Here is a 21237-nt window from a genome sequence, read left to right as displayed (position 1 = left end):
CAGACCGTTGTTCGCCTGACATTGTTAATTGTCTTATACCATGTCTACTCTTAAAGCTCCTAAGCTAGCCTTCACTGAATTTCATATTTTCTTCGATATTCAACTCTTCCTTAAGAGATTTTGCTTTAACAATTAACATGGGCCCAGATATTGCTACACCTTCATTCCGTTTTGTTACAAACCATTCATGCAATATTCGATCGAATTCAAGTTGATTTGGTATGCCAAGAATCCTTCTTTTGACATGTCTTTTATTTGAAGAGAAAGGAGCAGCTTTCAATATTTCCTCCTTTTTCTTTTTGATGTAAAACAGTGTACTTCTTCCAATCTTATAATCTCCCAATATAACGTTATTTTCAACTTCAGCATCTAATTTTTCTATAGTTTGACGTTTTGCGAGGAAAGTCAGTGTCACTGGTTTTCTTTTAGAGTTGCAAGCCATTGTAATGGGTTGTTTTACACTATCTGTCCATATAAATAAAATGAACTCACTTTTCCCCTCCGACTTTGACCTTAATAGGATTAAAAATCATGACATTACATGCAAATTTAATACGTACAAACTGTAGCACATTATCTGAGATGTGCTATAGGCCTATTACCTCTACAGTTCTTCGACAATGGTACATTCCTATATTTTTTCCGGTGAGAGTTCACTGCCAACATCGGTCAGATTCAATGGAAGTTGCAACATCTTTTCAATCTATTAGATTCCTTCTTTTCCCCGCTGCCCATTTACACCGCAGCGAATGCGTTCACAAGGAACATTACGAGGAAACACCGGTTTCTAATCGTACAAGGTTATTTATGCCGTTTTTTGTTTTTTTTATACTTTTTTTCCCTGATTGATGCTTTCTGTTTTTCCCATAATAAAAATAAAATAAATAAAACGCGATTATTAATATTATTTTCTTTTTGCTTTTTTGTTTTAGTTAGTGTAAGACGCAATCTGCGGGACTAACCGCTTCTTACTTCCGGTTTTACCAACTCTAGCCATGAAATCTAACGAGGACCTTTATTAGTGGTTTCAACTCAACATTTACTTACACACAAAGAATTCATTCTTTAATATTTATTCGTGATTTCACTTGCATTACACTTAAATTAAAATTAAAAAAATAAATTCGTTTAGAATTCGAGAAAAAAATTAATTTAGAATTCGAGTGTGATGCGTGACTACTGAAACTAAACCAAAACAAACTTCAATGCGGAATTGACATTTTACGTAATTCACTTTTGGTTAATCACGTTTTCTTTTTTCTTTTTTTTTGGGGGGGGGCTCTTCCGCCTCAATAATTAGAGTTCGAGCACTCCCCCCTTGAACTTTTTTGGGATTTTTCAAACACCCGGACACCGCCGGACCATTCGTATTGTATCACGTTCATTTTTATAATTGTTTTTGTTTTTTCACGATTTTTTTAAAAAGAGTTTGAACATTGTTTTTATAATATTCAAACAGGGTTAGTACGTCGCTTACACGCCTCTAAAACCCCGTGCAACGCCGGGTACCCCCCGCTAGTTTTAAATATAGCAATCTGAAAAAAAAATTACAGTTAGTGTAAATTAATTATCAATAGCTAATCTACATTAATTACATAATACCAATAATAACAGTTTCTGACTTAACTATGTAAACAGTTTTACTGCAACTCCGCATCAAATATACTAATACAATGTCAATGACGAGACAATTCAAGTTTAGAGAATGTTCAGGTTTAGAAGAAGTCCAAATGAGAGGAAGTCCAACTTTAGAGGAAGTTCAAATTAAAGCAGTTTTACTGTATTTATATATATATAAATATATATATATATATATATATATATATATACTTCAGAATAAAATTATCTTATTCACTTATATAGGTGCAACCTCAAACTTAATAAAAGTAAGAATTTCAAACCACTTGCATTCATTCAAAAAATGAAAGGTCTCAAAATAAGGATAATGATAGTACATCTTTATCTACATGCATCAATAGCCCGGAGGACAAGAAAATTCCCTATTCAATTAAATGGAGTATACTGGAAAAAACTAGATCATACACCCCAGGGGACAAATTCTGTAATCTTTGTATATCCGAAGCAGTTAATATTATCACCTTCCCTAAGCCTATAATAATTACCAAGAACGAGCTAGTGTCTAGATATAAACACAAAAAAATTTCAAATACAGCCAACTTAAAATAAAATAACATTGATTTTCCGTAAACCTGTAAATGCGTAAAAACATAACACCAAATACATATTACTTTTTAACTAAAACTAAAGTCATGTTGATTTTTTCCTTTAAATAGTTTTAGAGCTTTCAATTTAACCTATATACTTATATATTCCTATTTCCATATTATATAGCAACTCACCATACACGCATCTACATAATATATTTTAAATCCCAGCACATAATTGACACTTCTAGGATTTTGTTTGAATACTATTTCAAATTGTTTTTAGCATCTCTTAATTAAAGAGTTTATAAATCTTTTTTCTTTTTGTTTTCTTACCCACAAGTAGCGTAAGCATTCTCCATTGGAAAGTATTTTCCAGATTCACATATATGACTATGAACCCATAACACTAAAAAATGCGCCATCCATGTGGTAATATAGCAACACTGCTTTTATAGGCGTAGTCCGTTGTCCTGTTCTCTTAGTTTTACTTAACAATTATAGTAGTTACTTTGATTATTATTATTATTATTATTGTTATTATTATTATTATTGTTATTATTATTATTATTATTATTATTATTATTATTATTATCACTTATTTTTTATTATTATTTTATATACACACACCATATATATATATATATATATATATATATATATATATATATATATATATATATATATATATATATATATATATAATGTTTTTTTGCAAATACTTCCACAGATTATTATAATTCCAAATTTTCAGTTTAATATTTTCATATAAAGGATATTATCAGCACGTATAAAATAAGCGGGAATTTTGCTGTATATATTAGATGATCTAATTTTGAGTTAATTTGAGTTAAACTTATTTAAGTGGGAAATTTCTACATGACATGGCGTGATTTTCGCTTTTTTACTTTCTTTCTTTCCTTCTCTCTTTCCTTCATGCATTTTTATGCCCTGACCTGATTTCGCGGCCTGTCAATTTATATTGTAAAAGTTTAATGATTTCGTTTTCTTAGTTCCTCTTCCTCTATCACTTTTCTTTTCCCCCACTGTAATTCATTTTTCATTATTATTTTCTACCTCTCCCTATTCCTTAATCTTTTTCCTTCCCTCCCCTTTTTATCTTCTCTTCTATTCCCTAATTTATAAGCATTTTCTTTTCTTGTATTTATTTATGTATTTATTTATTTATCCATTTCATTTTTTCATTTTTTCATTTTTCATATCAGTTCAGTTTCTCTTCTTTTCATTTGCTTAGTCTGTCTACAGAAAGCGATTTTATTTTATTTTATTCACAATTTGAAGTTATTTTTGGAGTGGAATTTGAAGCTTATCTTCTATAATTATATAAAAATATTAAATATATAAAATTATATGTTTATTAATAAACATATCAACTGGACCTATATAATAATTTATTTACCGGACTCATTATATAAACAAAGAAAATGTCCAGGAAAATGCCTACTTCGGACAGTTACCTTGTGATATAGATTACTCAAAATACAGATTGGATCACATTACCTCACTGCTATCAAAGTCATTCACTTCGGATTTTACTATGCAATTTGGATGTTAATTTCTATATCCTTTTCATTAACTCCCCTTACTCTATGATATTTTAATGTTTAAAACTTTTTAATTGTGATTTTCCATGTCTCAATGACTTTAGCTAATAAAGTGTAAACCATTTGCTAATATTTTCTCCTCTGAGAAGATAGTACACATCGAAATCCAGTAGGATAAGGAGTTATAATATTTCAAATGTATTCTTTGTCTTATATAGAATAATTAAAATCTTTTGATTTAAAATATATACATTTCACGTCATAAATTAAAAATTTTATTGAATGACTAAAATTATATATATATATATATATATATATATATATATATATATATATATATATATATATATATATATATATATTAGTGATGGGACGGTTCCAATATATTTCCTGATTCCGATACAATTACTGATTCCGTAGTAAATTCCCGATTCCAATGCAATTACCAATTCTAATTGCGATTTTTCTTATAAATCTCTAAATATTTAACTATAGAGTCATTATTTTCTCCAATTTCTCTAAAAAAAGGGGGGGGAACACTTTACTGGTATTTTTAAATCAATAAATTCCAAATTTTCATTTCAATATTTTCATATGAAGGATATTATCAATGCATATAAGAAGAATAATGGAAGATTTTGCTTTAAATAAAAAAAGACAATTAAAAGAATCGTTTGAACGTCTCTACGAAGGATGAACCGCTTTTTTCTACACATATTTATCTATAATCTCCTCTAATATGTGTAGAAAAAGCGGTTCATCCTTCGTAGGGATGTGATGTCCCTCAACAAATAGGTTGTTCCGAAATCGTGTCTGGGGAGTCGGCTAATTTCAGTTAATGTTTGTAGATGTGATATCTACCGCCTGCATACCAGCAGTAACTATCTTAGTTGTATGACGCGTTGCTTGTCACATCGTTGAATGTAGAACTGGATAAAAATATTAGAATTAAAAAAAAAATCGAGGTATAGCCAATAGATTGCGCCGTGGCCCATATGGTTAGGTCGTCAGTATTACATACTTCATGAGTGCAGCGACCTGGGTTCGCGCCTATGTCGGAGCACGTCACTGATGAGATGCAGTACATCGAAACCCACTTTGGTTTTTTTCCGTTTTCGATGCAATTGCTCGATTCTATCTAATTCTGGGTTCTAGCTTTATCGTGAAAGGTGTATGTGAACGGGTATTTATATATTTATCTATAATCTCCTTTTAATGTATATAATATATATATATATATATATATATATATATATATATATATATATATATATATATATATATATATATATAACTACTTCATTTACTCACATAAAATTAATATACGAAAATATAGATGTATGCGTAAACTTTAAGTATTTACTTCAGAAGTGCTCACTACGTAGGTAGAGTTAGTTAGTAATTTATAAAATATATATGGAGATTAAGCTACATGGAATATTCGGCGTCTCATCCACTCTCGGATTCTTCAGGCTTATGCGCGAATTCTGTGGTTGTTTATCGTTTTTATATGCTCCTCTTCTATATGAGACACTAATTTGAAGAAAGGATCAATCTGTTTTCAGGATCAATCTGTTTTCAGTTTGCATTTATGCTGGACAACCAAATGAATACGTGGTTTCACACATGGTGAAAATGTAAAATCTGAAAACAATAAGGGATATAAGATCAATGCAAGCAACACTGAAAAGATAATCAAAAGGAAAATGGCGTCGATTTTCCGCAAACGTGCAACCATGACGTTGTTTCATGTCTAAACTTCGTATTTAAATCTAAAATTGAAACGCTTCATGAACTCATATATTTCTGCTATAGATTTTTTTCTTTTTTTTTACTAATTTCCGATGATGTTTGAATAATCTTTGAAACATGTCCAATCGAAGAAAATTGTCCAAATTATTGTTTTTCAAAAATGCTCACATTAGAATCACTGTAATATCCGAAAATTCACGAAGGATTATAAATTCCTCCAAAAGATTTAAATATTTTATATCGAAGTTATAACACACACACACACACACACACACACACACACACACACACACACACACACACACACACACACACGTATATATAACTTCGGTCACCTAACGAGAAACGGAATATCGACGTGACTCTGCAGGCGTTAAGCAATGGTGAGCGCGGTCAGTACCAAATGGGTGATCATTTGCGAATGCTAGGTACTGCGCCGCGATATAAACATTTCCATGTTTGTATATGGGGAGATAACTCAACAATAATTGAAACTTGCAAGATTTTTGTACTGCCTACAAATTCCCATTAATCGTTTAAGTTATTTTCTTTATAAAAATAAAAATACTTGATTGATTTATGGGATTTTTGGTACATGCTATTTCTTTTTGTTTTGTATTAGGCGTTTGCATTATACAGAGTTTTCTTTATTTTGGTATTTTAATATAGAGGATATTTTGTAATATGCTGTATATGTGGCAAAATAATTTTTACTTAACCACGACAATTCCTCATCTCTCTCCCTTTTTCCGTTTTTGTTTGTATGAAAAAAATCTGGGAGAGATGCACCCTCAGTTTTCGTTAAAGTATGCATCTAAGAGAACAAAACTATGATATAAAACTTGACGTTTACTGTCTGCTTTGTTTGTAGCAGTTAAGCACACCGACTGAGATATTCTACAGAAACCTTCACTACTATAGTGTGGCCCACTTAAAATTAGCCCGATCTATCTCATCTTTCTCTAATTATTCTTTTTTTCAGATTAAACAACCCACTTAAAAATACCCCCATCTCTCTATCTTTCTCTTATCGATCAACTGACACCACAAGACAAAATGCAATTCTTTTCCCAACAAGATGGCGCTACATGCCACACGTCTCACAGATCACTGACAGAAGTTCATGGCATGTTTACGGAAGAGAGAACAATAAGCAAAGGGTTATGGCCACCATGTTCCCTGGTCTTGTCATCATGTGATGTTTATCTTTGGGGGACTTTAAAACAAAAAGGTTTATGCAAATAATTCTCACAATCTAGACCGACTAAATAAGAAGATAACCAACGCTATAAAGAGAATCGCCAGAAATCTAGAAGCAGTATCTGCAAACGTTGTTAAACGTGCCCAGAAATGCATAGATGTCAAGGAGGAGAACTTCCAACATCTTTTATAACACTACGGGTAATTTAAACAATGCTACAAGTAATTTAAAACAATAAAAGAATCTTCCTCCTCTCTACTACGTTTCATGGATTCCTTTTAAGTGGGCCATTCTCTATAAACAAATCATGTGGACTTCGGGTACCGTAATTATTCTATGAACCTCATACCTCGAAATCGAAAGATTCCATTATCTATCTATATATCTACATAAGCGACAATGTGTATGAGGACAATTCCCAACCTATATACTCAACGAATTTTTGGTCTGCAGTTTTGAAATTTGGTAACTTGGGTATTCAAACGTGTGACAAAAAATTTTAATCGATTTTTATCCGGAAAAAATGGGGATCGCTACGGGGTCAAAATTGAAAAATTGGTAATTGGGGGATCACATAGCTGTTTGTCATGAGATTTGTCAACTGTTTCACGAGCTTTGAAAATACCTTTTAAAGATCTTGGCGAGTTGATCTAATAAATATTGTAGTTGACTCACTGTCTTTATGTTTTGGTTTCGATCTCAGCTCCAGTATTTTTTTTTTTACTTACAAGAAGTGAACTGTTTAGAAAAAAAAACGTAACACTCGCATGCACGTGACTTGGTTTCTTTCCAGTTTTTATTTTATTTCATTTTTTAAATTCATATCAGGCAACGCTGTGTACCTTTTCTAGTATATCTATAAAAGTGAGAATGTATGTGTGTGTGAGTGAAGACACTTCTCAACCTATATACTCAACGGATGTTTGATCTACAGATTTGAAATTTGGTATATAGCATATTCAAACATGTGGAACAAATTTTAATTCATTCGTTGTCTTTAGGGTTTGGCTTCGATCTCAGCTCGAGTATTTTTTACTTACAAGAAGTAAATTGTTTAGAAAAAGATAATACTCGCATACGCATGGCATTTTCTTCATTTTTTAAAAAGATATTTAACATTACGTTTAATTCCAGGCAATATCCAGGGTACATTTTCTAGTATATATATATATATATATATATATATATATATATATATATATATATATATATATATATATATATATATATACGAGGTGCCTTCACTAAGTTTACAGACATATTTTGCACAGGCATTTCAAATTGTCGTGGACACTTGAAAATTCAGTATGTTATTGCTATACAACTTATGAGATGACTAACCAATGTTTTATGATTTCTGGTTCGAATAAGCAGCTGCAGCAGGAATTGGAATACACCCTACTAAAGCCCGGTTGGTGAATTTCAAAAATGCAATCTGGATGTGAGAACATTTTAGAAGAACAAAATTCTGTTTTATACTTGGAAAAAATGCCACAGAAACGTATGGAATATTTCAAACCGCTTTAGGACAATCTTCCATTAATCGAGCATCAGTTTTTAAGTGGCATGAGAGTTTCAAGGAAGGCAGGGGTTCTGTAAGGGATGATGATAAGTGTGAGAAGTAAGGAAGTCAGACACCAGAGTTGATTGGCCAAATAAAGAATTTCATGGATAAGAACCGTCCTGCGTCTATAGAGACATAAGTGCACAGTTTCATGTCAGTGTGGGAACTGTGGTCAGAATTATTCGCGAGGAACTGAAGATACGAAAAGTTTGCGTAAAGAGAAGAAAAAAAGACATTGTCATATCAGGGGGATGTCGAGCTGATCAATTAAGATCCCGCAGTCCTTGATGCTCTGGTGACTTGCAAGCTGAATCTACTGCTATAATACAGACCAAGAAAGAGAGTTACCAGTGTGAGCATGATCTACATGCACTGGGTTCCCACTGGACAGACAGTCAACAAGGAATACTATGTTGAGGGTTTAAGGGAGTTCAGCAAGAGATTTCGTCGGAAGAGTCCAGCACTCTTCAAATCTGGCCAATGGCATTTCCACCAGCAATTCCATGGCGTCTTCTATAAGTTGCTGAAACGATACAACGCGTGCATTAAAACCGGGGGAGATTACTTTGAAGGGGACTAGAATTTCATATGTGTAATATATATATATATATATATATATATATATATATATATATATAAAGCTGAATGTGTGTCTGTGTGTGTGTGTGTCTGGTCATGAAGGCTCCTATATGGTTGACTATTTAAAAAAAAAAAACTTATTACATATAATGATAGAAGATGTATCGAGGATCAGGAATAGGTATGTTTGATCTGGCAGAACGGCGGTTCATAAAAATTGTGGGGTCTTCGTCCGCGCCTGGTCCACAAAGTATGGATTAAAAAATGAAAAAAAAAAAAACGTTTACAAGTGTTTTTGATATAGATGCACATAAAAATACTTTTATAAGTATGTTTTAACTTAAATAGGGATGGTATAATAAAATTGTGAGGTCTGCGTTCGCGCCTGTACTCCATGGAAATATGGAACACACTTTAAAAAGGACTTTTCATATCTATTTGTGTAAGTATACTTTGATAATTATGTTTCAGTTTGAAGAAATATGGTATAAAAAATTATAGGGGTGGGGTGTTCGTTCGCGCCTGACCTCCATAGAATGTAAATATGTCACAAAGTTTAAGAAGGTTTTTTAAAAGGGGTGAGGGTCCACAATAACACCTTAACTTTAAGCTTAATTCACGTTAGCTTTTATTTATTTTTTTGTGTTGAATCATATTGTGTCGAATAAATTCACCTCATAAATTCACGTTCTTATTAAAGTGAAAGCTAAAAAAAAAGTCGGAACTTTAGACAATTCTCGACACCAATTTTGTATAACTCTGTTTTTCGTTCTCCACTTGCACGTGGCACTCTTTCGAAAATAGATAAATAGATAAATAGTAAAAAATAAGAAAGCTACTTGTTATCGTGTAAAAAGAAGGAAAAAATCATGCTCACGTGATTACGTGTCTTTTTAAAAACATTTACACAACCTTTTTATTTTTATTTATATATCTGTTTAAGCATTTTTTGTCAGTGTACTAGAAGGAATTCAGTTGATTACAACCTTTTCTGCGTGTTCTTTATATTACAATAGTACAACGCTGAATCCGACGGTGCAATACTACACCGTTCAATAAAAGTTCAGTTCATGTTTTTTTGTTTTGAAATAGTTTTTAATGCTCTTTACTTGAAATAATTTCAGCGAACCGAAATTAAAACGAAATTTGAGGCGATAACTACTTAAATTAAGTTTTATATAAACTACACATGCCATAATCGAATATGCCTCAAGCACAAAACAACGGAAAACATGAAAATATGTTTATAAATATTCCTTACGTTGACGGGACTCTCTTAAATTGTTAACATAGAATGCTCAGGTGCCCCTCCTTCAAATTGAAAACGGGGCTCTCCATTTCAAAGTCGCTGCCATTTTGATTTTTTTAAACCGGGTCGTGAATTAAAAAAAATATTTTTACAAACTACTTAAAAATACAAACCAATAAATTTTTCTACTATAAAAGTAACTTTTACTAACTATGGTAACATTTATTTTTTGTATATTTATATATATATATATATATATATATATATATATATATATATATATATATATATATATATAAATATACAAAAAATAAATGTTACCATAGTTAGTAAAAGTTATAACATTTTCTCTTTGTAAGGAAACATCATTTTGTTGGTTACTCTTGGCTACGAATGGAAACAAAGCTGATATAAAAAAAATATATTTTCGCGAAAATTATCTTTACTTTCATCATATTTTGCTTAGGGTAAAATTTTTGAGTGTCAAAACCTATCTTTTTACAACCCCTCCTTTTCAAAACTTATCATACTTTCGTCAATCACATTCCATTTTCTCTATGATGTTTTTGAACCTAGTCAACGACGGGTACTTCTGCTAGTACATATATAATTATAAAACTCCAATAACCGTGTAACGGGTGGTGTCACCCATATCCGGTTTACGACTTCCGATTACGCATGCGTACATAAACATAAACCAATAAAAGCTAACCAAATTAATATTTTCTCCTACACTACCCACATAAATAAATAACCCCGAATATAGTTTTTATTAACTGCGTTACAAATAAGTAATCAACGCGACAATAAAATGTATTGTTTTACTGTGTACGTTTTCAGCGTTCCAGTTGTTTTTTTCGCGGTTTAATTAAAATATGTATCAAAATTTGAATTTAACTTTAAGTATTATGGTATCTGTTCAGTGCATATTTACCTCTAAGTATGGCAAGCAAGCGGTGGTTTTTAATGATAATTCAATGGCTGTAAGTTTTTTTCAAAAATAAACAATTATAAACAGAACAGCTCATAGAATCTATCTATATCATTTTTTCATTTTAATATACTTCCATAGAAATATTTCTATTATGTCACAAAAAAACTATTTTCTTTACGTCACAGTCTCAGGCTCATATATTAATTCCATAGCTAATATAACAAACTGGCCCAACTGGTCACGGGTAGTCTAGTCTAGTCTAGTATATATATATATATATATATATATATATATATATATATGTCAGATATATATATATATAATATTTTATATATATTATATGTATGTAATATATATATGTTATATATGTATATGTAACATACATAAATATTAGCTTAGTGAGTTAGAAGGAGAGAGTGAGCACAATTCTATAAGAGAAGACTTATCGGGACAATATAAAGCTCAACAAGTATCATTGGAGCTTATATAGAAGAACTGCTCTTCTGATGAGAAGCATTAGACTTCGAAATGTCTTGTCATAAAGAGTCCCTTCTATCCCTTAACAAATCTTTTAAGAACACTTCCAGACATATAAATCGCCTTTGTGTGAAATTTGCAAAAGATAGGCTCATCCGTTTCGGAACATATGAGGAAAGAAACTCCCTCATACGCACACACATACATTGACTTGTATATAATAATAGATAAATATTACATGTATATATATATATATATATATATATATATATATATAATACGTGTATATATATCACAAGCAATAAAAATTAATCAAGTATATATATATATACTTTTTATGCATTAAAAGTACATATATATTCGTTATGATGGGATGAAAGAGTGAATGATGTCAGGGGAGGGGTGCGAGAAGAGCGGATAAAAGAGGAATGGAACAAGGGGGAAAGGTGGGAGGGATGTATATATATATATGTGTGTGTGTGATTCATAATATATTACCTTTATTTTTTGTGTTATATGGTTTTAATAAAGTACTAATAATAATATTAATATTATTATTATTATTAATAATAATAATAATAATAATAATAATAATAATAATAATAATAATAATAATAATAATAAAACAGCGCTGTTACGTACACATATTCCATCTACGCGTATATACATATGTCGAAAGCTCAGATCACTGACGCACTAAGGATTTTTGCTGATGTCCGCCCCTATTATACATAACATCGTCGGGATCTTGCTTTCATGAAACCAGTTAAATAATGAATAATTGGCGGTGACGGCGAATTGATGACGACGACGACGACGACGACGACGACGGTGATGATGATGATGATGATGATGATGATGATGATGATGATGATATCGGATTCCATTGTCGATTATAATTGTTTTAGATCTATTTTCGTGTATATTTCCTTTTTTAAAAATATCAATTTAATGAGTTGTGATAAATCAATCGGAAACTCTAATGGGAAACTAAATTCTTTTCCATTTCGTTCGTTTATCGATATATCTATATCAAATGTAAATATAATTATCTCTGCATCTATGCAATGCAATATTCAGACAAATTACCTTTTTAATGTATGCTTGTACAATGAACTATCTTAAACTGTGCTATAAATTTAAACAATCTTATTCAATGCAATGGATAAACGTTAATAAAAAAAATAGGGCCATCCTATTGCAACTGTTTTTTGTACATGCAAACCTGATCCAAAATTTGAGATAACTAGAAAATCTTTAAAAATAAAATTTTTTTAAGATAGATTTTAAACTCCTTCTACTTGAAGTTACCGATACTACAACCTATGAAAAAAAAAAGATATATTCCAAACATATAATTCAGAAATCTACATTTTTATAAAATGAGACATTTTACACTTGATTAAAATTATAAGACCAACGATATAAATTCACTGAAATTGTACGAAAAGTGTATGAAAACATTCCACAACCAAATTTAATGAGTTCTACCTCCACTGGTTTTGATAACTTCAAAAAGAATTTGGGGCATGCTAAAAAAGCATTTCTATTAAGGTTTGAGGGATGATGCTACAGCTTCTGAAGATGCTTCACGAAGTTCCTTTTTTGTTATATTGTTTGCCATTTCGATAAACATCTCTTGTCATCCATCCCCAAACATTTTCAATTGGGTTCAAGTCCGGTGAGCATGCAGGATGTCCCAAGAGATGAACCCCATTTTTGCAAAAAGGTCAAAGTTCGTCGTTCAGCATTCTTAGGTTGCTTTGGCTTGGAGAATTCTTTTAGCGCGAGTTTTTTTTAGCTGTTGGAATAACGATCCATCTCCACACAAACGATGACTCTCCGTCATCAACAATGCTTTTTGTAGCATGCAACATAAGCAGACGCTGTCTGAGGACCTTCGCCACCTTGAACTTCACTGTCCTTCTGTAAGAAAAGGTACCCTATACCATTAGGGTCTTCCACCATATATACATGGTGACCCCCCCCCCAAAAAAAAAAAAAACAAAAAAACAAAAGCTAAATGGAGGCCATCTAGAACATATGCTGTAGAACGGAGAAAAAAGGCCAAAGACCTTAGTGTTTTGATGTGATGTTTTGAATATTATATATATATACATCACTAATTAGGCCACGTTTCTAAGTGTTCTGTCCGAATGAAATGAAACTTTGCTCATAACTAGTATATTTTATATATATATATATATATATATATATATATATATATATATATATATATCATTGGAAGCAATCAGGTCCATCTAGATTGATTTTTCCTCATCAAAAACAGGAATTTCTTCAAGTTCTCAACGCCCCTGTTTGGTTGGTTGTTTGGTTGTTTTTGTTTTACGGCATATCAAACCTTTTCGGGTTATTTAATGCCGAATCCAAAGATTCAGGAAAAAAACTTTTTAATAGAATATGTTTGTTGTTTTCAAGTCGGTTTCTATTTAACCCATAGTTGGGACCCTAACAGGTACTACCACTCCGAGTCAGAGTGGACCTGGGAGCAATGGCAATTAAAGGGTGGCTCCACACTCCCCAAAGCCCGCAAGCTGGGGCCTCACCACTGGATATAGTTTAAGGTCATATCCAGGACCGCCCATGTTTGGTATTCACAATCAAATATTAAGCGGTCCATGACTTTTTGTCGTAAGTGTCATCTGATGGTTACAGCATCTTTGGTTACGCAGTGATTGATAATCTGTAACTTACGTAAAACAACAATTTATAGCGCTGGTCTTATAATTTTGATTTAGTGTAAAATGCCTCGTTTAATAAAAATGTAAATTTCTGAATGAAATGTTTGGAATGTAACTTTTATTTCATAACCTATTGTGTTGTAGTATTGGTAACCTTAATTAAATGTTTAAAATCTATTCTTTAAAAAAGCGAGATCCACAGAGTTTTATAATTATATAAATATCATGAGAAATATTTTCCTATTTTAAAGCATGTTTAACCGAAAAGCACATATATTTGCTTGTAGACATTGTATTATTTTAGCATGAGTATTTCATTTATTTACTCGTTTATTTATTTATTTGATCCCCTGGTGTTTTTGGCCCTCCCGACAAAAGGAGGGTGGACCTGTAAATTCACCCTTGTCCGTTCGTCCGTTATCTGTCCGTACTTTTCTCAATAACTACGCCTTGGAATTTTTGAAATTTTGCATAAACATTAAACATGATATGAGGAAAAACGTAACAGGACGGATTTTCCGGGAAAACCCCGGTTGCCCTCCCCTAGGGGTGCCTTCCGGGCTAAAATGGCTAAAATTGACACTTTTGTGCTTATTAAATAAAATTGATGCGTTGGATTTTGTTATGGGATTAAATGGTAATAAACGAAAGGAACACAGAATTTTTAGGAAACGAACATGTATTCACATATATTACAGACAAAGCGAGTTGAGCAATACCATTCCTCGACGGTAGGGCGTTTGCACACAACCTGCTTGGCGGCGTGCCAATCTTTGACTCCCGGGCATCGGTACTCGATACCAGAAGTTACGTCACCAGAGGAAGTGACGTCATGAGATAGTCCATTAATTCCATGGAGGGGTGTCTCCAACACCCCGTCCCAAGCTTTTTGTTCGTAAAAGCTGTCAGTACCTCTTCCTTTTAGGGTTTACCATCACTGGCTCGGTAACCTTTCTCTTACGGAACGACCGCCGTTGTTCAGGTGTTGGTTGAGGAGGTTCAAGATCAAAAGTTTCGAAGACAGTGTCTATCTGCTCATCTTCCAATGGTGGGCTGTTGCTGGTTTCAACTGATCGACATCTTAGTTGGTTCTGGTGACGTTTGTCGGTATTTGTTGATCCTTTCATGATATATACCATGCCGCCGACTCTGTTAGTAATTGTACCCACTTCCCAGAATGATGCATTGTTTTTATAACTTTTGAAAAACACTCTTTCACCGGGAATGAAACGTTTACTGGGTACATAAGTGGTCACTAGTGCCCTTCGCTGTTTGTGTAAGAGCTTGTCAAAAACGGATCTCACTTTTCGCGCAAACATCCCAGGTGAGACTGCTGTTGGTGTGTTCGGGTTGAGTGCAATCCTATACACGTGTAGAAATTGTTGAAGAGGTTCATCTGTTGGGGTCCCTTGAGCCTTCTTAGGTTGCTTTAGCTTGGAGAATTCTTTTAGCGCGGTTTTTTTTAGCTGCCGGCTTTGCAGTTTCAGTTTTTTTGCCTCCTTAGGCAGATTTCGTTGAAGCTTTCTTTTTCGATTTCTCTGTTGCTGCAAATCGGATGTTTCGTTTCTTCTTGAAAACGTCTAGAGTGTTTTCTTTTAGTTCAAATCTTGCTATAGCCTTTGTACATTTTCATAGTCCTCGTGAGAATACTTCTGGAAATTCCTTTTTAAATCCTCCTTCAGTTGTTACGCTTCCGTAGACGAGTCTTCTACCCTATGGCATAATTTATTCATAAGTTGGTCTCACAATTCGAATCGCTCCATCCAGTCAATACCGAAGAGGTTTTCGGCTGTCCTATGTCAAAAACAAATATATATATATATATATATATATATATATATATATATATATATATATATACTGTGATACCGTACGGTTGCAAAAGAATAAAAATAATTGTGGAATTGCTTTGCATTTACCCAAAATGGCTATTATGTGTGTATGTGTGTGTGGAGGGAGGGGATTGTCCCCATGCGAAAGAAAAAATAAATTTCACTTTAGAACCGACAGTCAAAAATATATTATTTCAGAAAATTCCACTCAATTTAAAAGTGTTTCTTTTAGTGCAAATAAAACGAAAAGGGGGAGGAGAACATTTCTCTCCCGTTTAAATTATGCATAAAGTTAACAGCAAAAAACAAGGGTAAAAAAAACTTTTCACTTCATTTGAAAAGTGTTCAAATTTGCATACAAATAAACAGTCGACAATAGAATTGTTATCGCGGTGAAATTGAGTCAACATTTTTCTCTTTTTTTTCTTTCTTCTTTTAACAAGCAATCAAACTAACTTTTACGGCCTTACCAAATTGCGTTAAGCACAGTTCTTTTCAATTTAAATATAGAGACAAAAAGGTTAACTTACAATTTAGTCGATAACTTTGCCATGTGTTCGTTTTCTTTTTTGTTTCCTTTTAGTACGTAATTGCCAGCTGAATTCTTAGCTTGTAAATCCGAAGTTCTTTTGAAGTCAGTTAGAATTTCATTTTTTCCTTTTTTGTTTTGTGGAGTTAACCCGTGTAAAAGCCGAATCCGACGTCGCCAGTTGCTATGATGTTAAATGGTAATAGACGTAAGGAACACAGGATTTTTAGGAAACGAACATGTATTCAGATATATTACAGGCAAAGCGAGTAAAGCAATACCATACCATAACGGTAGGGCGTTTGCACACGACTTGCTTGGCTGCGTGCCAATCTCTGACTGCCGGGCACCGGCACTCGATGCCGGAAGTTACGTCACCAGAGGAAGTGACGTCATGAGCTAGTCTATTAATCCCATGGAGGGGCGTCTCCAACAGATTTTCATAAAACTTTCTGAATAGTTGTACTTAACTGATTTTTATATAGTTTTCTTTGTCTATATTTCGCGATAACTCTTGGGTGTGCCCCAAGGGCGCTTTATAGCTAATAAAAACAGTCAATTTTTGGGACTATTTTACCATATTTGTCCAATATTTTTGTGTATCTATTTAGCAGTTTTGCATGGTTCTGAAATCAAATTTAAATATGTTAAGGCCTTGGGGATTTTGGGAGCTAAATGGGGGGGGCGGGCAAATGATGGGCTTAGTCATTTCTTTATGCCTCGTTCACTGTGCATTCTTTACTTGTTTTATATAAAGTCTCATGCAAAGATTATCAAATGCGATCTCCATGACTTCAGTGTAAATGATCATGGATTATAGATTTGATTAGTTTTGGATAGTAATTTCATTATATATTTTACCCCTTTCTTACCTCACACAAATGCTTTTGATTTGATCTGCCTTACTGCTTGTGCGGTGATAATGGCTGGAATATAAGTTTAAAATGAAAATAGTCAAGTATCATGGTTGAGATGTGCTTTACACAGAAACATTCATTTCGAATGCACCTCTGTCATATCAAAGAACCTATTGTTATGTGATGAGCAACTGTTTGAGGTCGTGTCTACAGGGGGTAAAACCATGTAGGGATTTGAGTAGCGATATGTCTGTCTGCATTATATTTAAATTTCAAGGTGTTAGTACAGCAAAGAAAGCAAGACACTACAAGGGAATTCCAACGTCTATCAGTTCGAGGAAAGGAACTATTAGAGTAGAAAGCTGTCCAGTATCTATGGATCTCTACAGTAAAGGGATGAGATTTTGCTGCTTGGTATTTAAATATTTGACCATTTTGAGATCCAATTCAAGCGGACTGAAAGTGAATCAAACTCTTCAAGTGAATGACCTTAGATCACATGATTTGTTGAATTTTTGAAGAAAGCAAATGAATGTAAGTTTTGGAGAGAGATTATTCGTCCTCGTTAGGGGAAATCAAAGTTTTGTTTTAGGAAAATAACACTTAATTCGAACTCTGGATAAAGTTTGGACGACATTATATTCATATATATATATATATATATATATATATATATATATATATATATATATATATGTATACACACATACATATATACATACATATATATATATGTATATATATATAATATAAAGCTGAAAGTCTATGTGTGTGTATGTGTGTGTGTCTGGTCACAAATAGGCTCCTATATGAGTGACTATTTAAAAAAAAATGATTACATATAATGATAGAAGATGTATCGAGGATCAGGAATGGGTATGTTTGATCTGGCAGAACGGTGCTTCAAAATTGTGGGGTCTGCGTACGCGCCTGGTCCACAAATTATGGAAATAAAAAAATCAACAAAAATACGTTTACAAGGGTTTTTGATATAGATGTACATAATGATACTTTGATAAGTATGTTTTAACTTAAATAGGGATGGTATAATAAAATTGTGGGGTCTGTGTTCGCGCCTGGCCTCCATAGAATGAAAATAGGCACAAACTTTAATAAAGACTTTTCATATCTATCTGCGTAAATATACTTTGATAATTATGTTTCAGTTTGAAGAAATATGGTATAATAAAATTATGGGGTGTTCGTTAGCGCCTGGCCTCCATAAAATGGAAATATGTCACAAAATTTTACAAGGTTTTTTATATAGATCCACAAAATATTGTGATAAGTGTTTCAGTGTGAACAGGTATGGTATAATACATTATGGGGTATATCTTTTTTTTTACTTTCATAATATTTTGCTTTGGTTTTGATACTCCCAAATTCGAATCTATCTGTTTACAACCCTTCCTTTTCATAACCTATCATACTTTTATAAATCAGAGTCCATTTTCTGTAGGCTGTTTTTGAACCCAGTCAACGATTAAGTCAATAAAAATTTAGTCAATAACAATCAAGCCAATAACAATTAAGCCAATAATAATTAAGTCAAAAACAATTAAGTCAATAACAAGTTAGTCAATAAGAATTTAGTCAAAAACAACTAAGTCAATAACAATTAAGTCAATAATAAGTCAATAACAATTTGTCAATAACAATTAAGGCAATAACAATTTAGTCAATAACAAGGAAGTCAATAATAATTAAGTCAATTACAATTAAGACAATAATAATACAGTCAATAATATTTATGTCCATAACAATTAAGTCAATAATAATTAAGTCAATAATAATTACGTCTATAACAATTAAGTCAATAACAATTTAGTCAATAATACGTCAATAACAATTTAATCAATAACAATTAAGTCAAAAACAATTTAGTCAATAACAGTTAAGTCAATAATAATTAAGTCAATAACAATTAAGTCAATAAGAATTAAGTCATCAACAATAAAGTCAATAACAATTAAGTCAATCAGAATAAAGTCGATGAAAATTAAGTCAATAACAATTAAGTCAATACCAATCAGGTCTATAATGATGAAGTTTATAATATGTATATCCATAACAATTAAGTCAATAATAATTAAGTCAATAATAATTTAGTCAATAATAAGTCAATAACAATTTAATCAATAAGAATTAAGTCAACAAGAATTAAGTCAATAACAATTAAGTCAATAATAATTAAGTCAATAATAATTTAGTCAATAATAATTAAGTCAATAATAATTAAGTCAATAACAATTGAGCCAATAACAATTAAGTCAATAACTATTAAGTCAATAACTATTAAGTCAATAATAATTAAATCATCAGTAATTGAAATCTGTCTAACTTTCCCGTAAACCTTTACCTTGTAGCTCACTGACGCTCAAATGCGGCGCTTATGTATAAATAATTAATTTTTAAAAGATCCTGTAGTAAACATTCTGTATGGCTTTCTAATGTCGAGTATCGAGATTGTTATCGGTTCGGCAAGATAGCTTCGCATACACAGAGGCCTACCGCAGTTAGAGGACAAGGTATGATTTTAAACGGATTGAATTATTAACTGTTTTTCTTAGTGAATGATTGCATGAAGGGTCAACTCAGTGACGACTTTCTGGTCACTTTATGAAACACAATATATTTAGTAGATTCTAGTGTTCGTGAAGCTTTTGTGCTGATGATTGACGTGATAAATGGAACATGTTCAGATGCAGGTAAGCATATTTATAAAAATCACTGTTGGTTTGTGGGTAGATGATTGCTTTGTTGTTCTTAACATCGCTAGGCTTCATCATGAATAGAGTTATCTCTGATGTGTGACATTAGAAATAAAAATTTTAATCCGTCATTTTTTGAAATTTAATTATCTTTTATTTTTACAAAGTTAACCATAATTAAACAAAACTATTCAATAGATTTTAGTTATTCATAATATTGTTCAGTTACTGTTTAATATACATAAAACCATTGTTTATACGGAGCAAAATGATACGACAATATTAAATAAGAGAAGCATGTATGCCCCCCACCATGAGTGCAAAGTGAACGAGTCATAAAAAATGACTAAGTTCAGCATTTGACCCCCTTCCCTTTAGCCCTGCAAGTCCCCAGGGGACGGCAAATCCTGGTGAAAATGAACAAACGGTGCGATTGTAGGCCTTAACATGTGTAAATTTGAGTTCTGCACCACGCAAAAAAAAAAAAAAAATGACTAAGTCCAGCATTTGTCTCTACCCCCATTTAGCGCCAAAAGTCTCCAAGGCCTTAACATATTTAAATTTGAGTTCAGCACCATGCAGAACTGTTAAATAGACGTACACAGAAAATTTTGGACAAATATCGTAAAATAGTCCCAAAAATGGAGTGTTTTTATTAGCCCTAAAAGAGCCCCTGGAGCACACCCAAGAGTTATCGCGAAGTATAGACAAACAAACTTATATAGAAATCAGTTAAGTCCACCGTTTCAGAAAGTTTTATAAAAGTCCAAGGCATCAATTTTTTTTAATAATCACAAAAGTATCATTTTTTAGCCATTTTAACCCGTTCTGTTACTTTTTTACTCATATCATGTTTAATGTTTGTGCAAAATTTCCAAAAATTCCAAAGCATAGTTATTGAGAAAAGTGCGGACAGACGAACGGACGAACGGACAAGGGTAAATTTACAGGTCGATCCTCCTTTTGTCGAAGGACCAAAAAACAAATAACATGGGACAGTAATTCATTAAAAACGTATAACAAATGAAATATACAATAACCGCAATGCGTTTTAAATGATATTTAACGTGCATTTGTGATTTAAAATTATCTCACTCATGTGTCAATATCGGGCTAAGAT

This window comes from Euprymna scolopes, chromosome 1 (assembly GCF_053919585.1).
Source record: "Euprymna scolopes isolate OS-2025 chromosome 1, ASM5391958v1, whole genome shotgun sequence".
Classification (NCBI taxonomy): Eukaryota; Metazoa; Mollusca; class Cephalopoda; order Sepiida; family Sepiolidae; genus Euprymna; species Euprymna scolopes.
Note: the sequence above shows the minus strand (reverse complement) of the source record.